We start from the raw sequence: 5,566 nt of genomic DNA on the forward strand, positions 1-5,566 counted from the left end.
TGGTGACAATTTTCCTGTGTTTCGTTCTCTCAGCTAATTAGGTTTATTAGTCCCAGCCCTGTCTAGTTAGCTTCCCTATTTAAGTGGCTTTCTTTTTGTCATTTGTGCTTGGTTATTTTTGCTTGCTGGTGCCCTTTTGGTTCATGTGTAAGTTCTCTTGAATCATCTCTTTTTCTTTTAATTTTTGTCCCTGGGCTTCTGACTTCCTGATTTTTTTCTGTCTACTCTTGAGAGAAGTAATTTGCCTTTTGGAGTAGTTTTTGTTTGGACTGTTTTGTTTTGCCCTGGAAATAAAAGATATTCTTCTTTTTGACTTTTGTGTCTTGCATTTTGGGTCCAACACTTCGGTGGAGAGTATCTTATTACGGCGCTAGAGACCCATGTTCAAGTCCCGGTTCTGACAAATAAATGTTTCGCTAATGAAGCTGTTTTCTGTTCTTTATTTTTCTATTCTTTTTTTTTTTTTTTTTATTAAGAAAACGATGTAAGAGTTGACTTTGCACTTTAACCAGAGAGTGAAATATTGGCACTGTAGTTAATTTTTGAACTACTTAATGAATGGGATATCTTGTAGCGTTAAATTGCAGTAACACTACTCAGTGTTGAGCAGTGTTAAATTTTTACTCCAATCTCAGTTCATTTTACTCTGAAAATTGGACACTTTTAAGGGTCATTTTATCACCAAATCTGAGTGGGACCAAATACACTCGGGTCCAGTGTTGAATTGAACTCTTAAAGAGTTGTTTTAACACCAAAATCTCTTGTTGATAAGGCTCTTTGCAACCATGAGTTAAACTTCTTTTGAGTTTTCGCTATTAAAGTGTCAATTTACTTCCTGTTATTTTATCTTCATTAATTAGAATTCCTAAGTATGTAACTTGATCTTTCACTGGGATGTTGCATATAGAGCCCCCATTTTTTGTTGCTGTTCGTACTCGCTACTTGCTTCGCTATCCTTGCGTATTGTATTTGTTTTGATGTTTGTCACTTGCCACCGTGAGTATTGTTTTTCGTTCCCTTTCCCCACACTGTAAATCCTCACGCGTTATGTGTTATGATGGACAGGTAAGGACGTCACGTGACATACACTACAACACGCAGGATTCTGTCATCGTCTAGTACTTTAGGTTGTGGCGCGTGCCACCCCATGTGCTCTTGTTTTGGCTAAACGAGTGTAGTTTAGTTAGGGCGTCTCGGACGCTGAAAACATTTTCTCTCTGTATATTTCTGTTTCTAGATAGCTTAGGGAAATTAAGTAGCTGGATGCTGTTTTTGACTTATTTTCTTTGATTTAGCACCGGCCTCGTCTCTTCTTCCCGTTCCCTCCGTCTCGTGTATTGTTCATGTAAATAGTGTACATGTGTATATACATTTTCCTTTTTTGTTTTGTCACCTCCAAACTTTCAGTATTTAATGATCACAAACAACAACAAAAGCATTCTCTTGTACTTTAGTTTGCTGAGTTTTTTTGGTCCGCACACACGTACGCGCACTCTTTACTGTCTGTCTTTTTAAATGTTATATACCCCAGTACCCCTAGACCTACGCCGTAGGTCGTAACAATAACAATCTTGACATCTTGTAAAGTGTTACCATTTTTCATATACTCCTCTTGGTATGTAATAGAGTGTTTGGTATTTAATATCTTAATTGAATTAGTTTAATGCTGTTTATGGTCAGCAGGTTGTCACGTATTTGTTGTTTTCATGTATCATGTGCTGTGTGTGCCCTACCTTCAGTTAACTGTCTAACTGTATTCAGGTGTCGTGTTAATTATGTCAATTACTTTGTGTATATAGTTCCTGTTTATTTCAGTTCAGTTTGTCCGATCTCGTTATATTCAGTTTGTTTGTAGAAGATTAAAACTGTTAATGTCATATTCTCGTCGAGTGCTCCTTCCTTGAAACACACCGTGACACAGGTCTATTAATGGGGAAAAAACTTTGGATGTAGTCAACCTGTAAAAACTGTGCTCATTTATGGCTGGGACGTGGTGCTTCTGTTAATCGTGGTAATGTGACTACTGAGCAGCAACTACATGAAATTTTGATGTGATGTTTTCTGTGTTTCTATAAAATTTTTGCCATTTTTATTATGCCTACATGTAATCATGCTTGGCTCCTATTCCAAAGATGCAGCACTGGTGATTTAACTGATTTACCTTAAGCAGGGATTTCATATACGGAAAGAAAACCTTTGGAATCGCCTGAATTGCCAATATATATATATATAGTTGGCATCACAAAAGAATACATCAATTGTCCGCTTTATAATCAAGTCAGTTGTACTGAAATTTGTGGAAGTGGCTAATGTCATAATGTGTGTACAATGTATGTGTTGTCAACCGACATAGCATACACAGTTTTGACTAAATATATTTTTATAAATCTTTTAGTCTAATTTGGAACAATTCAACTCCAATCCAAAATTCTGTCAAGCTAACATGGGATGTGTTTTTGTGTGAAGTGTACATGAGTTATGTCATTTTGACATTTCTGAATATTTCTGTACATTCTACACTGATTGTTTGTGTCATGGATGACTGTAGTGCTGAATGAATTGTTGATTTTATTCATTTTTATTTTTTGGTATTTCCAAATGCTTTCAACAGAGAGATCTCGGGTAATATAACACATTGAACACATGTCTTAATACAACTACAAATATCTTAATACTTAACATCTAAATAAAATAATTATAAAGATATACTTATATCTACTTGCTCTATTCTTATACTTATATATTTTTTTTTTTTTAGATTGTTTTTTTTTTTTTTTTTTTTTTAATTATACTTATGTAACTGTTACTATATTATACTTTATCTCGGATAATATTTTAAAACAATTGTCTTAACACATATTTATCTAACACAAATTCTAAATATAAATGATGCCACTTCAAGGTGCCAGGCACTTCTAGACGGGCAGGGAGTTTTCTGACTCCACGACCTGAAACAAAAACATAAATCAGTGTTATTTATCTTAATACGTGACATTTGGAGCAAACATGAAAAAAAAACAACATTTAGCAAATTCTAATCTTAGTACCATAAACCAGTCATGGAGCTGCATATCCTCCAGAATAGGTCTCTGCTGGGGATCCAGCTGCAGACAATCACAAATCATCTGGCAGCATTCTGGTCAAAAAGTTGAGAGATGATTACAAACTTGTATGTTCCACTTTTTTATAATCAAGTTTCTAAATAGTATACTTTCATATTTGGTAATCCACCTCTTTTTTTTTCTTTGATGAAGATCTTACCTTTTGACAGATCAGGTTCGGACCACGTATTCTTGCTGATCTCTTGCAGGTCTTCGTCGTCTGGATAATAACCACACACCATAACGAACAGCAGGATCCCTAAAGACCAAACCGTTGCCGGCTTTGCATAGTAGCTGCCGTTGCTCCAGAGCTCTGGTGGACAGAATATTTCTGTACCTGGAAGAAAGGGGTTTGGATATTTAATGCATTTCTACAGCGTGTGCAGCTAGATGTGTTTCGGGAGCTAAACGACCTGCTAGCAAATGGTAAAACTTACCACTGTAGGTCACATATTCAGTGTCCTTCATGAGCTCGCCGCATCCAAAGTCGATCAACTTGACCTCCAATGTGTCTGGGTTCACCAGGAGGTTTTCCATTTTGATGTCTCTATGGAAGACCCGCGCTCGCAGCAAATGTTAGCGGCCTGAACGACCTGCAACATAAAATGTCGTGCTAGCCCCTCTTTGAGCCTTTCACGGACCTCCACGAAACTAAACAGACTCATGCTAGGCATGGGTCGCTCCAAAACCATGACATAGTTGTCGGGTTGTCCTGCCAATCCAGGAGTTTGATTATGTATGGAACGCTGGGGTCCTCATTGGCCAAGAGTGTAAGGCCAATCTCCAAGGGAGGCGACTGGGATGGCCAGGCTAAAAGAAAGCATGATGTTTAGTTGAAGGCGGTTTCTTAGATTTAACGTGATATAAGACGTTCGAAACTGAAAACAACGACTGAGAAGCAACATTATAAAGAGCACAGGCTATTCACAATTCTGATATATGGCATATCTGGAGTCTTTTCGGCAATCTTCACAGCCACCTGTTCAAACAAAGCTAGAATAGTCAATTATCAGGTGCACAGAGATCATTCCAGTCACCAATACCAAACAAGTATGGAAAGTTTCATACGTAAAAAAACAAAAAGGAAGCAAAAAAATGAAACCTTAAGGCCATCCTTGCGGCGAGTCCCTGCATATACACAGCCACCGCCTCCTTCACCCAGCTGGGGCCCAAATTCGTATTGCCTGAATACGTGATCTATTTATAAGATAAACAAATGCAGTTAGCAAAAATACGCATTCTAGAATTTCTACTAACAATTTCTAATATTCATATATTTAATATTCGTACTGTTGTCTGGCTCCTCCACTTCATTGTCTTCAGTGCGATTATCCCCGCAGACAAATCTGATCTAAAGAGGGGAACACACGAGTAATATGAATAAAATATCGCATACTCAAATTACAGTACCTTTTAATTACATTACATGACTTTGTTTCTGAATTAAGATTTTTACTGTCAGGCTTGGCAATGAGGCCTACTAAATCCCTTCACCGGGAAAGTGAGAATGGGCTTATGTCAGTAAACTTACCCTTGTCCAGCTCTTCCACTTTGTCCTCTTTATTCAAACTAGCTGGAATGTTGACATCCAGTTGTTGGGGACGTCCTGCTCCAGCAGTTTCTCTAGAGCAGGAGGACTTCAGAGACTGGAGGGTCTTGATGATCATGGATCTCGACAACAACACATCCCTGTTGTCGAGAAGTCTGACCTACAGATGGAATATTAATAACGAAGTGGAAAAAATGCTCAGTAACAATTATGGACGATTTAGACAGTGCTATCTTAAGTATGTGAACAAGTGATTTTTTTAATTGTACACAAAACATTCCCTAATTAAAGAATCTCCCTTGAATCAAAACTTCAATCATCTTCTGTGATTGTACCATCATTAAGTCTCCGATACAATGCCGCCTCCTTCTGGCAGACTTCCTCAGCCTTAGCCAGGTTGTATTTCCCAGCTTTTCGGCGGAAAAAGTGAAGAGGACGACATCCCCAGAACTTTGGTCTCCTGCCTCTTCTCTCCCTATCTCATCGGCAGCAGCACCAGGCGTCTCATCGTGAGGATGAGGATGGTGTTCCGGCCTGACGGGGAGTATTTGAGCAGCACACAGGGCTCGGGTTCGTGTGCATGCTCCCGTTTAAAAACTTTCTTTAGTCTTGAAAACAGCCCCATTACAACAGGTTTTTTCCACTCAGAAAAACACTACACTAAAACTTCAACCAACAAAATGAGTTCTAAATTCGAATCCTTTAAATAGTAGGGCGACACGTTCTAAAAGTTCGGTGACGTCACAGAAGTCACGCGCTGATTTTTTTTTTTATTACTATTTTTGAAAAGTACAAGCATTATAACATAGATACAATTATACATACATACAAAAATAATACTACTACTAACAAAAGAATGTACATTCAGATTTGCCAGGGTTAACAAAAAACATAAAACAATAAGTGTACATCTTAA

The 5,566-nt window shown here is 37.9% G+C and overlaps 1 pseudogene; it reads right to left on the reverse strand.

Annotated features, from left to right (window-relative positions):
* Positions 1–2,915: 2,915 nt before the first annotated feature.
* On the reverse strand, positions 2,916–5,275 carry LOC122347926 (annotated as a pseudogene).
* Between the last annotated feature and the right edge of the window lie 291 nt (positions 5,276–5,566).

The sequence above is a fragment of the Puntigrus tetrazona genome, chromosome 7 (genome assembly GCF_018831695.1).
Source record: "Puntigrus tetrazona isolate hp1 chromosome 7, ASM1883169v1, whole genome shotgun sequence".
NCBI lineage: Eukaryota > Metazoa > Chordata > Actinopteri > Cypriniformes > Cyprinidae > Puntigrus > Puntigrus tetrazona.